This window comes from Oryctolagus cuniculus, chromosome 17 (assembly GCF_964237555.1).
Source record: "Oryctolagus cuniculus chromosome 17, mOryCun1.1, whole genome shotgun sequence".
In the NCBI taxonomy this organism is placed as follows: domain Eukaryota; kingdom Metazoa; phylum Chordata; class Mammalia; order Lagomorpha; family Leporidae; genus Oryctolagus; species Oryctolagus cuniculus.
Window position 1 is genome coordinate 62177534 of NC_091448.1, and position 15601 is coordinate 62193134.

The 15601-nt window shown below is 51.1% G+C and overlaps 1 long non-coding RNA gene across 1 annotated transcript; it reads right to left on the reverse strand.

Moving 5' to 3' along the window:
* Positions 1–11081: 11081 nt before the first annotated feature.
* On the reverse strand, positions 11082–15583 carry LOC138846264 (uncharacterized). The gene is made up of 3 exons (XR_011383743.1): positions 15498–15583; positions 14530–14802; positions 11082–13775 (listed from the first exon to the last, which is right to left on the reverse strand). It is a non-coding gene; the product is annotated as an uncharacterized lncRNA (long non-coding RNA).
* Positions 15584–15601: the final 18 nt, after the last annotated feature.

Genomic DNA, 15601 nt, shown 5'->3' on the forward strand with positions numbered 1-15601 from the left:
CAGCTCCGGCCATTGTGGGGATTTGGGGAATGAACCAGCAGATGGAAGACCTCTCTCTCTCCGCCTCTACTTCTGTCTCTCTGTAACTCTGCCTTTCAAATAAACAAATCTTTTTTTTAAAAAAAAGTGTAAGTTACATAAAAAATGTATTTGTTTCAGCATTAGCTGTCAATGATTCTTAGTAAATTTACAGAGTTGTGCAACCACGACTATCGTCCAGTTTTACAACATTTCCATGACCTTGAAAGGATCTCATGTGGCCATTTTGTTTGATTTTCATCCCGTGCTTGTCATTAGTCTTGGGCCATTGTGTGCCAGGCACCTTGCTAAACACCACATGCAGTTACATAAACCCATAAACCCTAAAGCCTAAGAGGGGACAGGTGTGTAACTTGATCGCTGTGGCCTGTGCCCTGACCCAGACAGAGTCCGGTGCCTGCAAAGCTTTCGCTAGAAATGGGAGATGAAGAGATGCCAAAGCCGGCAGGGCGGTCGTGCCAAGCCGAGTACGGCAAGGACAGGGATCCCTCCTCCCTCGTGGGACTGAGAACTCGTAAGGACAAGGGGCTCGACTACATTCTTCATGACTGTGGTCCCCAGCGCTTGGCCCAATGTCCAGCACACAGTAGAGGCTTCTGTCCACTTCCCAGGGCCCCCTTAGCAAAGGCTCACAGGTTGAGTGGCTAGAACAACAGAGACGTGTGCCCCTGTGGTCCGGAGGCTCTGAGCCAGAACTCAAGGTATTGGCAGCATCATTCTCCCGACCCGGGCCTCCAAGGAGGGTTCTTCCTCCCCACTCCCGCCTACTGGGGGCTGCTGCTGGCCTGGATTGACAGGACTTGTAGCTGGCACTGTGGCACAGAAGGTTAAGCCTCTGTCTGCCGTGCCGGCATCCCATATATGGGTGCCGGTTCGAGTCTCGGCTGCTCCACTTCCAATCCAGCTCCCTGCTAATGCTCCTGGGAGAGCAGTAGAAGACGGCCCGAGTGCTTGGACCCCCTGCACCCACATGGGAGTAGATGAGGTTGCAGGCTGCTGGCTTCTGCTTAACCCAGCACCAGCTGCTGTAGCCACTGGGGAGTGAACGAGTGGATTGAAGATACCCGCCCCCACTTCCTCCCTCTCTCTGTAATTGTGCCTTTCAAATAAATACATCTTGGAAATTAAAAAAAAAAAAAAAAAAAAAGGCCGGCGCCGCGGCTCACTAGGCTAATCCTCTGCCTTGCAGCGCCAGCACACCGGGTTCTAGTCCCAGTCGGGGCGCCAGATTCTGTCGCGGTTGCCCCTCTTCCAGGCCAGCTCTCTGCTGTGGTCAGGGAGTGCAGTGGAGGATGGCCCAAGTGCTTGGGCCCTGCACCCCATGGGAGACCAGGAGAAGCACCTGGCTCCTGGCTTCAGATCAGCACGGTGCGCTGGCCGCGGCGGCCATTGGAGAGTGAACCAACAGCAAAAGGAAGACCTTTCTCTCTGTCTCTCTCACTGTCCACTCTGCCTGTCAAAACAAAACAAAACAAAAAAAGTGTGTGGGAGGATTAGTTGTGGCTCAGTGGCTGTTAACATGGCCCTTGAAACACGTGCATCCTATGTTGGCGAGCCTGGGTTCAAGTCCAGTCCTGCTTCTGATCCAGCTTCCTGCCGATGTGCATTCCGGGAGGTGACAGCTGACGGCTCAAGTGCCTGGGTCCCTGCCACCCATGCGGGAGACCTGGATTGAATTTTGGGCTCCTGGCTTTGGCCTGGCCTAGCCCTGACTTTTTATAGGCATTTGGGGAGTGAACCAGCAAATGGAAGATGGCAAATGGAAGATTCTCTCTCTCTCTCTCTCTCTCTTTCTGGTTTTCAAGTAAAGTGAAAACAAACAAACAAATATATATATTAAAGTTTTGGGGAAGGTGTCGGTGCTGTGGAGTAGAAGGTTAAGCCTCCACCTGCAGTGCTGGCATCCCATGTGGGCGCTGGTTCAAGTCCTGACAGCTCCACTCTGGATCCAGCTCCCTGCTATGGCCTGGGAAAGCAGTGGAAGATGGTCCAAGTCCTTGGGTCTCTGCACTTACATGGGAGACCTGGAAGAAGCTCCTGGCTCCTGGCTTTGGTCTGGCCCAGCCCCAGCCATTGAGACCATTTGGGGAGTGAACCAGAGGATGATGATTCATTCTCTCTCTCTCTCTCTCTCTCTCTCCAAATAAACTTTTATATATAAATTTAGGATTTTTAAAGATTGATTTATTTTAAAGGCAGAGCTAAAGAGAGGCAGAAAGAGAGAGGGAGAGGTCTTCCATCTGCTGGTTCACTCCCCAAATCCCCACAATGGCCGGAGCTGCACCCATCCGAAGCCAGGATCCAGGAGCTTCTTCCAGGTCTCCCATGCGGGTGCAGGGACCCAAGCACTTGGGCCATCTTCTACTGCTTTCCCAGGCCATAGCAGAGAGCTGGATCGGAAGTGGAGCAGCCAGGACTCGAACTGGCGCCCATGTAGGTGGTGGCTTTACATACATACTCCAATAAATAAATCTTTAAGAAAAAAATTTTGGGGAAATGGAATTAAAAGGTAAGTGTATTTTGGTGCCCCAAAGAAACCGAAATCAATGCAGAAAAGTTTGTGGAAATGCATATTATAAAAAAAATTATGCATGAATTTCAAAACTTCTTATCTAACACGTATACCTTTGAATTCCTTTGTCTGTGAACTCTTTGAAGTCCCCTCCTAATTGTGCTCCAGGGGGCATGGGTTCTGGAGGGACCCTGTTCCGCTCAGTGCTCAGCCAGCGACTGGGACATGGGCACCCTGTGCTGCGAGCAGGGGCTCGCGCCGGAGCTTGCTGCCTTGACAGCGGTCGGGCAGCAGAGGGCGCTCCACGAAGTCTGTTGGGTCCTGGCTGCTGCTCGCCGTGGTCGTCCGGGTGTTGGGTCTGATTTTTCTCCTAGAATCAGCCCCCTACTAGTGCTCGCCCTGACAGGAGTGGTGATCGATCATTTAATTGTGTTCATGCCACTCAACTGGGACATCCGGCTTGAGCTCCTGAAGCCAGCAAACGGAAGATCTCTGTCACTTTGCCTCCCAAATAAGCAAACCATTTTAAAATAGCATTCGATTCTATACTTCAAAATGGTGAATTTTATGCTATGTGAGTTCCATTTCCATGAAGCACTGAGTGTGTGGCCATGGGAATGAACTCAGAGGCCAGGAACAGAAAAGAAAAACCCAGAGCAGCCTGACCAGCTCCATAACAACACTAGCATTGGAGAGGACCTGCGTTTATTTATGGAGCCCTCACCACGCTCAAGGCAATTTTCTTTTTTTTTTTTTTTAAGATTTATTTTATTTATGTGAAAGACAGAGTTACAGAGAGAGAGAGAGAGAGAGGTCTTTCATCCACTGGTTCACTCCCCAATTGGCTGCAACAGCCAGAGCTGCACTGATCCGAAGCCAGGAGCTTCTTCCAGGTCTCCCACGCAGGTGCAGGGGCCCAAGACTTGGGCCATCTTCTACTGCTTTCCCAGGCCACAGCCGAGAGCTGGATTGGAAGTGGAGCAGCTTGGACTCGAACCGGCACCCATATGGGATGCCTGCACTGTAGGCAGTGGTTTTACCCGCTACGCCACAGCACCAGCCTCCAAAATCTTATTTTTCTAAAGATTTTTTTTAAAAGGAATACTTCAGGAACAGCAGATAAAGACATCTGGCACTTACTGGACATTCCACCAAAGCAGACACAAGGAAAGTAAACCAGTCGCTGGCACTCAAGGGAGAAAAACAAAGACTGGGGGTGGCGGGGCGGGGATGGTGAGTTAGGCCAGAATCTGGAACGATCTGTGATATTTAACCGGGCTGCACAGCTGCTCCTCTCGTTTGGCCTGGAGCTTCTCCATCTGGGAATACATTCCAGGGAAGTGGATCCCAAGGGGAAAATCCGCGTCTTCCCTACAGATGTTTTTAACAGCGCGACTCATGCAAAGAACTCATTGGAAGGAAACAGCTACATTAAAGAGAAAAGCTTGGAAAAGCGGAGGAGGAGGGTGACAAAAAGGAGAGGCAGGGGCCAATGTTAAGTCATGACCTGCAGTTGCCAGCATCCCATAGGGTGGCAGGTTCAAGTCCCAGCTGCTCCACTTCCGATCCAGCTCCCTGCTAAGATGCCTGAAGAAGTAGCAGAAGATGGCCCAAGTCCTTGGGCCCCTGCACCCATGTGGGAGACCTGGAGGAAGCTCCTGGCTCCTGGCCATTTGGGGAATGCACCCCTGGATGGAAGATGGCTCTGCCTTCTGTCCCCTTCCTCCCTGCCGCCCCTCAGTCCCCTGAGGCAGGGTTGGAGACTTGCATTCTCCTGTGTGCTGGATGGGTGCCAAGAGTCAACACAGATTTTTGTCCTCAAAGTCTGTGCTTGTACATGTTTCAAAAAGATTTTTACTTACATGTTTGAAAGTCAGAGCTATAGAGAGAGGGAGAGACAAAGAGAGTGATCTTCCACCTGCTGGTTCACTCCCCCAGATGGCTGCAATGGCCAGGGCTGGGCCAGGAAGAAGCCAGGAGCTTCGTTCAGGTCTCCCATATGGGTGGCAGGGGCCCAAGCACTTGGGCCATCTTCCGCAGCTTTTCCTAGGCCATTGGCAGGGAGTGGGATGGGAAGTGGAGCAGCCGGGACTTGAACACAGGCCCATACAGGATGCCGGAAGTGCAAGCAGTAGCTTCTCCGGCTGCACCACAACTTGTGCATTTTTTTACATAATCGGGAGGTTTCCTGCAGTGCCACACTGAGGCTTCTCCTTGACTGGTCCTTGACTTGCCTCGCTCAGGCTACATCGGCCTTCCCGGCAGCACCTGTGCAGAGCCTTGGACGGGTGGAACACCCTTAGCAAGGTGAGGCACGCGCCAACAGGCAGGGAGAACAGCAGACGGGCTGCAAAGGCCTAGGAGAGAAGAGGCGGAGGAGATGAACACTGGAGGGAATGAGGTTGACGCGCAAGGCTGGCGGCACCTGCCCCAGAAGTTAGGAAAGAGGCTGCTCAGGCCACAGGGAGGACCCCAGGCTTGCACATCTCACTGGCCCAGGGCTGCACGCGGGCAGGAAGCAAAGAGATGCTGGTGACCTGGAGAGGCATGTTAGGAGCGCCCCAGGCCAGATCCCGTCTGCAGGGGCTGGGAGGATGCATTGGTTTTTAAAGATTCATTTTATCTATTTGAAAGACAGAGTTACAGAGAGAGGTAGAGACAGAGAGAGAGAGAGGTCTTCCATCTGCTGGTTCACTCCCCAAATGGCCACAACGGCTGGAGCTGAGCCCATCAGAAGCCAGGAGTCAGGAGCTTCCTCCAGGTCTCCCACATGGGTGCAGGGGCCCAAGGACTTGGGCCATCTTCTACTGCTTTCCCAGGCTGTAGTGGAGAGCTGGATTGGAAGTGGAGCAGCCAGGACTCGAACCAGTGCCCATATGGGATGCCAGCACTGTGGGTGAGAGCTTTAACCCACTGCGCCACACCACCGGCCCCGGGAGGGTGCTGTTTTAAATTTTCTTTTCCAATGACAGACATCTCAGGAAGTTAAGAAATAAGGAGACTATTGTTAAGATAAAAGAGTAAAAGAGCAGAGACTTCTGCGATGACACACGCAAGGAATAGTCTTTGCAAACATAGTTTGGAAAAGATGCCAAAGCGATGGACAGTTCAGCCTTCCACTGTCAACAGCAGCTGGGAGGGAGGGAGTCTCAGTTTTCTGGAGCCACCACACGATAGCACCAAAATGTTCACTTTTCAACAATTAAAAGGCACATAAAGAAACAACAAACATGGTCCGTTCACAGGAAAGAAATTCATTTTCTGTTCCCGTCAAAGCCCAGAAGTCTTTAAATCCACTGTCTTAAACACACTCAGCATGCTAAAGCAATCCAGAAGAATCAGGTATGAACAAATAGAGACCATTAATTAAGCAGAAGTAATAAAAAGGAGCCAAGGCCGGCGCCGCGGCTCACTAGGCTAATCCTCCACCTAGCGGCGCCGGCACACCAGGTTCTAGTCCCGGTCGGGGGGCCGGATTCTGTCCCGGTTGCCCCTCTTCCAGGCCAGCTCTCTGCTGTGGCCAGGGAGTGCAGTGGAGGATGGCCCAAGTGCTTGGGCCCTGCACCCCATGGGAGACCAGGAGAAGTACCTGGCTCCTGCCTTCGGATCAGCGCGGTGCACTGGCCGCAGCGCGCCAGCCACGGCGGCCATTGGAGGGTGAACCAACGGCAAAGGAAGACCTTTCTCTCTGTCTCTCTCTCTCACTGTCCACTCTGCCTGTCCAAAAAAAAAAAAAAAAAAATCCAAACAGAAATCCTGCTGATGGCCCAGAGCTGTGGTGTAGCCAGTTAAGTCGCTGCCTGCAGTTTTGGCATCCCCTATGGGCACTGGTTCTAGACTTGGCTGTGCCTCTTCTGATCCAGCTCTCTGCTATGGCCTGGGAAAGCAGTAGAAGATGGCCCAAGTCCTTGGGCCCCTGCACCCACATGGGAGACCTGGAAGAACTCCTGGCTCCTGGCTTCAGATCAGCGTACCTCAGGCCATTGTGGGTATCTGGGGAGTGAACCAGCAGATGGAAGACCTCTCTCTCTCTCTCTCTCTCTCTCTCTCTCTCTCTGCCTCTCCTCTCTCTAACTCTGACTTTCAAATAAATAAATCTTTAAAATAAATTACCACAGATGAGATTTCAAACCTCACTAGCATGTCCAACAGCGTATTTCAGCCAGCAGCAGAAGAAATAAGCATCAAACTTATAGACAGGATGATTGAAATGATCTAATCTGAGGAGCAGAAAGAAAAACTAATGAGAAAAAATGAATGGAGCCTAGGGGCTTGTGGAGTTCCATAATGAGGAAAGAAGGAGGTGGGAAAAAGTAGATTTGAAGAAGTGATGACCCAAACCTTCTCAGATTTGATGAATCTACACATCTAAGAAGCTCAGTGACTTCCAAGCATGACAAAGCCAAAGCAACCCACACTAAGAGGTCCCAGTGTTGTGGCACAGCTGGTAAACCTGCCGCCTGCGACACTGGCATCCCATATGGGCACTGGATTGAGTCCAGGCTGCTCTGCTTCTGATCCAGCTCCTTGGTAATGTGCCTAGGAAAGCAGCGGAAGATGACCCACTCACTTGGGAGACCCAGATGGTATTCCAGGCTCCTGGCTTCAGCCTCACTCAGCCCCAGTCATGGCTGACATTTGGGGATTGAACTAGGGAACAGAAGAATTAACTCTCTCTCTCTCTCTCTCTCTCTCTCTCTCTCTCAAATAAATATGTAAATCTTAAAAAGAAAAAGTCAGACAAAAAAAGGCGAAATCACATATGAGTTACTTAGAAGCAAGTTCATAGAGAGAGAAAGTGAAGGGGCGGTGGCCAGGGTTTGGGCAGAGGAGAGAACAGGGAGTTACCATTTAATGTTTACAAAGTGTCAGTTTGTAATGTTGAAGTGCTCTGGACCTGCATAATGGTGATGGTTGCACAACAGTGTGATACACTTAATGTCACTAGATTGAGCACTTAGCAGGGGCCAAATGATACATTTTATGCCATATATTCTTTAACACACACATTCAAACACAAACAGGATTAAACAGAGGATAGGACAAGTGTTAGGTTCAGTAGTTTTTTTTTTTTTTTTAAGATTTATTTATTTATTTGAAAGTCAGAGTCACATAGAGAGAAGCAGAGAGAGAGAGAGAGAGAGGTCTTCCATCTGCTGGTTCACTCCCCCAGATGGCCGCAACGGCCGGAGCTGAGCCAATCCAAAGCCAGGAGCTTCTTCCAGGTCTCCCACGTGGGTGCAGGGGCCCAAGGACTTGGGCCATCTTCTGTTGCTTTCCCAGGCCACAGCAGAGAGCTGGATGGGAAGTGGAGCAGCCGGGACTCTAACCAGTGCCCATACGGGATGCCGGCACTGCAGGTGCAGCTTTCCCCGCTACGCCACAGCGCCGGCCCCAGGTTCAGTAGTTTTCATTTGACATGCCCACATCCCATATCAGAGTGCCCGGTCTGAGTACCAATTCCACTTCTGATCCAGGTTCCTGCGAATGTGCTCCCTGGGGGACAGCAGGTAGTGGCCCAAGTACTTCAGTCTCTGCCACACACATGGGAGACTCAGATAGAGAGCCAGCCTCCTGGCTTTGGCTTGGCCCAGCCTCAGCTGTTGTAGGCATTTGGGGAGTGAGCCACCAGATGGAAGATCTCTCTGTCTCTCTCTCTCTCTCTTTCTCTCTCTCTCTACCCTTCAAGTAAAGTGAAAATCTTTTTAAGAAGAAAAAAGTATCTGTGCACAATTGCTTAGAGCTAGAAAAGAAGGAGCAGCAACTGGGGGTGAGTATTTAGCTTAGCACTGGAGACACCAGTTAAGACACCTGTGTTCAATACCAGAGCACTTGGGCTCAGTACTCAGCTCTGGCTCCCAACTCCAGCTCCCTGGAGGCAGTGGTGATGGCTCATGTAACAGGGTTCCTGCCACCCACATGGTGGACTTGGATGGCGTTCCCAGTTCCCAGCTTTGGCCTGGCCCTGGCCCTGACCAGTTTTGGACATCAAACTCACAGAACAAGGAGTCATCTACTAAAAGAGAGAGAATATGAAGGAGTGAGGATGGAGGAGAGTGAAAAGGGGGAGGGGAGAGTCGCTTCACGGTGCAAAGCCTCTCTCAGCCAGGTCAAGGTCAACGCTGACAGTGATGGGTCACCTTGAGACCACTGACCCCTGACTGCATTCAGTGACCTCTGTGACCGTCCTCTCAAAACATGGTAACCCTGGTTGAACCAGGAAAAAGATGTCAGAAAGAAACAAATGGACAGACTTTCTACAGAATCAGCAACTGAGACTCCTCAAAAGTGTCAAGATCGGGGCCAGCGCTGTGGCGCAGCGGGTTAATGCCCTGGCCTGAAGCGCTGGCATCCCATATGGGCGCCGGTTCGAGTCCCCGCTGCTCCTCTTCTGATCCAGCTCTCCTCTATGGCCTGGGAAAGCAGTAGAAGATGGCCCGAGTCCTTAGGCCCCTGCACCCACGTGGGAGACCTGAAAGAGGCTCCTGGTTCCTGGCTCCTGGCTTCAGATCAGTGCAGCTCTGGCCATTGCGGCTATCTGGGGAATGAACCATAAGATGGAAGACCTCTCTCTCTCTCTCTGCCTCTCCTCTTTCTGTGTAACTCTGACTTTCAGGGAAAATAAATTTAAAAATCTTTAAAAAAAAAAAAGTGTCAAGGTCATCAAAAACAAGGCCAGCATAAGACACTGTCACAGACCAGAGGAGTTAGGGAGATATGCCAACCAAATGCATTGGGGGTCCTGGGCCAGGAAAAACATTGGGGGAACATTTGGAAGCTGTGAATGAAGTGTGGGGTCTGGTACATAATGCCATCACAGTGGTCCCTCAGCTGTGACAAATCCACCCCAGGAACAGAAGATGTTACCAGACAGGCAGTTTGGGCTTTCTGTGTAGTCCTGCAAATCCAAAGGTATTCCAGAATAAAATATTTGTGCTGTTTAATCGGGCCACATCCTTCAAACTTGTCAATGTGGTAGAAGACACACATACAAAAAGACCCCATCTCCTGGCTTCAGCCTGGTCCAGTCCTGGCCACTGCAACCATATGGGGAGTGAACCAGAAGATAGAAGATTCTCGTTGTCTCTCTGCCTCTGTCTCTGTCTCTCTCTCTCTTTCTCTCTTGCTCTGCCTTCCAAATAAATAAGGACATCTTTTTAAAAAATGAAAGAAAAGAAAAAGATTGTTAATCAATCTAATGTTATACCTCAAGGAACTAGAAGCAGCAGCCCAACTTAGCCCAAATTTGGAGAAGAAAGGAAATCACGTATGGGCACTGGTTCGAGTCCTGACTGTTCCACTTCTAATCCAGCTCCCTGCTATGGCCTGGAAAAGCCGTAAAGATGGCCCAAGTCCTTGGGCCCCTGCAGCCACGTGAGAGACCTGGAAGAAGCTCCTGGCTCCTGGCTTTGGGTCAGCGCAACTCTGGCCGTTGCGGTGAATTGGGGAGTGAACCAGCAGATGGAAGACCTCTCTCTCTCTCTCTCTCTCTCTCTCTCTCTCTCTCTCTGCCTCTCCTCTCTCTGTGTAACTCTGACTTTCAAATAAATAAATAAATCTTGAAGAAGAAGGAGGAGGAGAAGAGAAAGAAACAAAGGAAGGAAGGAAGGAAGGAAGGAAGGAAGGAAGGAAGGAAGGAAGGAAGGAAGGAGATACTAGTTAAGATGCTGGTGTCCCACATCAGATTACTTGGGTTGGATACCTGACTCTAGCTCCTGACTTTAGCCTCTTGCTAATGTGACCCCTGGGAGACAGGGTAATGACTTGAGTAATTGGATTCCTGACACCCTTGTGAGAGATGTGGATGGTGTCCTGATCTCTATTACCAGCTGTTGTCTGTTGGGGACATATTGGGAGTGAACAAGTAGCAAGGGAACTGAGGCCAGCGCTGTGGCACAGTGGGTTAACACCCTGGCCCGCAGTGCCAGCATCCCATATGTGTGCCGTTCGAGACCCAGTGCTCCACTTCTGACCCAGCTTTTTTTTTTTTTTCTTTTTTTAAGTTTTTGGGAAGGGGTCAGTGCTGTGGAGTAGAAGATTAAGCCTCCACCTACAGCGCCAACATCCCATATGGGCATTGGCTCAAGTCCTGACTGCTCCACTTCTGATCCAGCTCTCTGCTAATGCACCTGGGATAGCAGTGAAAGATGGACCTGGATGAACTCCTGCTTCCTGGCTTCAGCCTGGCCCAGCCCTAGTGGTTGTGGCCATTTGAGGAGTGAACCAGCAGATGGAAGACCTCTCTCTCTCTCTCTCTCTTTCTCTCTCTCTGGCTCTTTCTCTCTGTCACTCTCTCTGTCTCTGTAAATTTGCCTTTCAATTAAATTTTTTTAAAAAAGACTTTTTTAAAAAAAGATGCTTGTACTCATTAAATAAAAGGTTTCTTTGGGGAAAAAGGAAAAAAAGAATGTATCCACTCTAGTTAAAGATAGTTCATTTTAAAAAATGGAGATAATATATATTTATTTTAGTATACTTTTTTAAAAAATTATTTATTTGAAAGGCAGAGTTATGGGGGGGGGTGGGGGGAGGGACAGAGAGAGGTCTTCTATCTGCTGGTTCACCCCCCAAATGGCAGTGATGGTCAGGGCTGAGCCAGGCTGAAGCCAGGAGGCAGGAGCTTCTTCCAGGTCTCCCATGTGGGTGCAGCGATTGAAGGACCTGGGCCATCTTCCACTGCTTTCCCAGGCTCATTAGCAGGGAACTGGATTGGAAGTGGAGCAGCCAGGACTCCAACAAGCACCCATGAGGGATACCAGCTTTGCAGGCGGTGGCTTAACTCATGCCCTAACAGAGGCCCCAAGTTGTGTTTTATAATGGGCAAAATTTCTGAATGGTCACCTGCCAAAGAAGATAAAGGGATGGGAAACAGACAAATGGAAAGAGGCTCAACACGGCAAATTAGTAGGATGGTGCAAATAAAAATCACAATAAGATTCCTCCGCCTTACTGAAACCATGAAACAAAACACTGACAAAGCCCAGTGCTGACCAGGGGCAGACCAAGTCTCATGCTCCTGCCTCCAGCATCTGCCAGGCTCTGGTGAGGGCCTTCTGGCTGCATTGCAGCAGGCTGGCTGGCCTCATGGCAGGAGCACATGTGGGAGGGAGAGAGTATTCACATGGCCAGCCAAGAAGCCAGAGAAGCTGAGGCTGGTGGACAGTTTAAATCAGCCCCTGAGGTGTGCTCTCCCTCGGTCTGCCCTGCCGGGGCTGTGCCATCCCTGAGGAATGTACGCTACCTGCACGAGATGGGACATGCACCTGCCCTGTGCGCATGCTGAGAACGCTTCGTCTTATCATTCCAGGGCTGTTCTGCATCCAACTCCGTATACTCACAGACTCAGCAAAAAAACACAAGGGAACCCCACACAGCCTCCCGAGCTCATTCTCTACACAACTCCCCCCTTTCTGGAATGTTCCAGGGCGTCCAGCTGCCACAGCCTTTCCAAGCTCTGATGTGCAGCTCCGAATCTCACGGAAGCCCCTCCTCTCTGTTGAGCCCCTCCCTGCCTTCAGTGGCCAACACGGGCCTCCACACATCAAGTCGGGGTGGTCAGAGAGCTCACCTGCTTTGCCCACCTTCATTGTAAAGTCTTATCCTTATACAGCATCTTGTGCAATGTCTTCAAGCTGTGATTTTGATGTTTGGTCCAGGTTTCTAGTTGTTAATCAAGGAAGATTAAGTGTAGTCCTTTGTACGCCATCATGACCAGAAGTGGAAGTCTGCTTTTTTTTTAGCATTCTGAGACCAAGGCTTTCACGTGGAGAAATGGTGACAGTGGAGTTTTTAAGTTACTTTTTTTTTTTTAAGATTTGTTTATTTATTTGAGAGGCAGATTTACAGAGAGAAGGGGAGAGATGGAGAGGTCTTCTATCCACTGGTTCACTCCCCAAATGGCCACAATGGGCAGAGCTTGGGAGATCCGAAGCCAGGAGCCAGGAGCTTCTTCCAGGTCTCCCACGTGGCTGCAGGGGCCCAAGCACTTGGGCCATCTTCTACTGCTTTCCCAGGCCACAGCAGAGAGCTGGATCAGAAGTGGAGCATGCGGGGCTTAACCTGGCACCCATATGGGATGCCGGCACTGCAGTTGGAGGCTATGCCACAGCACCTTTTTTTTTTCTTTCTACTTTCTTTTTAAATTTTGCTGAGTGGTAAAAAGAAAAGGTGTTGGGATGAACAGTGGACAGAATGGCAATCATGTCTGCACAAACTGCCCCACCCTCTCCCTGCCTTCTCACCCCCACATGGAGCCCCAGAATTTGTTTCTACTTTTCTTCCAAACATAGAATGGATGAGCCATCTGAGGAGAGTGTGTAGAAAAATGAACAAAGACCAGGCACCCCAAAGCCCAAGGATGACTGAGGACGATTGCAGGGCACCCAAAGCAGACTTGGTGAAGGCTCAGATTGGTTAAGGGGCCTGCTCATTCATTTCTCTTGCCGATTTACCTGTGTGGCAAAATCAAGGTTGGTATTAAGCTGGTTTGTACCATTCTGCCTATCCTTACTCTTTCCAGCTGGTATCCACTCCAACTTGTCCCTCTTAATTGGTTGGCATCCACTCTACACTGGTGGTTATGATATGGTGTAACCAGGCAGTTAGTTAAAGTTTAGATGAGGGGACTGGCGCTGTGGCATAGCAGGTAAAAGCTTCCCCCTGCAGTGCTGGCATTCCATATGGGCACCAGTTCGAGACCCAGCTGCTCCATTTCCGATCCAGCTCTCTGCTAAGGCCTGGGAAAGCAGTAGAAGATGGCCCAAATGCTTGAGCCTCTGAACCCACATAAGAGACCCGGAGGAAGCTCCTGGCTCCTGGCTTCAGATCAGCCCAGCTCCAGCTGTTATGGCCATTTGGGAAGTGAATAAGTGGATGGAAGACCTCTCTCTTTCTCCCTCTTCTTTTCACAGGCAAATCTTTGGCCCACCATTTCTCTGTGTGGGGCAGCCAGTCTCACATGCAAATATACATGTATTCCCTCCCTGTTAAATAAATCCTGTCCTTATCTGCACATGTCCCTGGTCTCCACTTAGTATTTTTAGCTCTGTGGGAGATGAGAACCCGGACTGAAAATTGAGACGCTCACTGCCTGCACCGCTCACGTCCGTTCAAGATCCAGCGTCTCACCAGCTGCAAAGGGGCGCAGGTCCAGCAGACTTGTGTTCACTGGTGTGCAGGCCCGAAGTCTACACTGGCTGCCGCTTCTGGTGCCCGGCCCCATAGCCTGAAGGAAGACAGAGCAGAGGGCAGAGAGGAGGGGAAGTTTTCGCTTTCTGATTTTTTTTTTTCTTTTCCTGGTGTCGTTCAGGAAACACCTTCCAAAGCAAACATTTGAGAGAAAAGGGTTTGGAGCTGTGAATGTGGCGATTTAGGTCACACAGGGGGACCTGATGACCTTCGCTTGCTCCTGGCCAGTCCCTGGCTCTGAAATCCTTCTCGTCCAGGGCACAGGAGCCTCCGTGCCAGCTTTCTCTGGCAGGACCACGAGCGAAGTTTCTGGACTGGAAGAAGTCGCAGAGGCAGGTTCGCACTCCTGGGGAGGGGCTGACGGGATGTGTGGAGGCCCCACGTGGGAGCAGAGAGGACCTGGCAGGGAGGAAGGGGCGGGACCCAGGCTCCTCTGCGCCCAGGCGGTGGGCAGAAATGGTCATGTGATGAGTTCCCCAACACCCGCATGGGACACAGGGGACAGGGCTAAGCAGTGCAAGGACACACAGCAATGGACTTGGCCATTGAGACCACCATCAAGAGCGCACCATGGATGGTGATGTGCATCTGTGACACAAAACCCCCTCCCCCAGCCCGGTCAGGCCTTGGCACCTGTTCACCCTCGCAACTTGAATGACACCCAAGAACAATGTGTGTGTGTGGGGGGGGGGCATGACCTGCCTGTGAGCAAGCTCCAGAGGCCTGGCAAAATGAGGACTTAGCATGAATTGGGGGTTTAGAAAAATACCAAAGCTGCATTTCCTGTGCACCTGAGTTAGCCTGTGAAGTGTCCCACAAGCCCTGGTCGCCGTCTGCCACGTAGCATTGTGGAGGCCAGGCCAGCTTCAGAGACACAAGTGGGCTCCTGCAGCCCAGCTGGCTGACGGTGGGCTGCCTGAATCCCGATCCTCTCCTCGGTGAAGGAAGACACTGCAATGACGCATCTTCTTCAGGGACGCATCCTGACAAGCAAGCATCTCCCTCGGCAGAAGTCCTTGCCGCAGCATGAGGCCAGAACGTGGGGCATGCCACAGGCAATCCTCCTGGAGATAGGAAAGAAACAGGAGATCTCAGCTCCTTCTTAAAAAAAAAAAAAAGAAAAGAAAAAAAAAGATTCACTTTTATTTATTGGAAAGACAGTGTTACAGAGAGAGGTCCTCCATCTGCTGGTTCACTCCCCAGATGGCCACAATGGCCAGAGCTGAGCCGATCTGAAGCCAGGAGCTTCTTCCGGGTCTCCCACACAGGTGCAGGGTCCCAAGGACTTGGGCCATCTTCTACTGCTTTCCCAGGCCATAGCAGAGCGCTGGATTGAAAGAGGAGCAGCCGGGACTTGAACCAGCGCCTGTATGGGATGCTGGCACTGTAGGTGGAGACTTTACCCGCTACTCCACGTCGCCGGCCCCTTCATTACTCTTAACAAAAGCTAATATTTATTGAGTCCTGTGTGCTCCGGGTTCAGTCTGTCAATCCCCCCCGCTTGGTAATTGCTGCCAATTCCGGTGTTGAGAAACACGAAATTCAAAACGCCGGGACAGGGCCGGGACCCTATAACTATAGACTACCAACGTCACGGTTCGAATCCACGGTTCTCCTGTCCGAAAGACCACCGTGCGAGTAACTGGAAGTACGACCCTGGAAAAGCTCAACAAGAGCCACAAAGCCCACCCTGGCAGCCTATCCTCGCTGAATGGACGGGCCCTCCGTTGTCTTTCCGGAAGTCCCTGCCTCCCCGCACCTGGCCCGGAGCCAGGGCCCTCGGGCCCTACCGGCACCTGTGCCCTAGGTTAGCGGCCGCTCCACACGCTCTCTCCTGGGCCCGGGCGGGACCGGCCCCGCCCA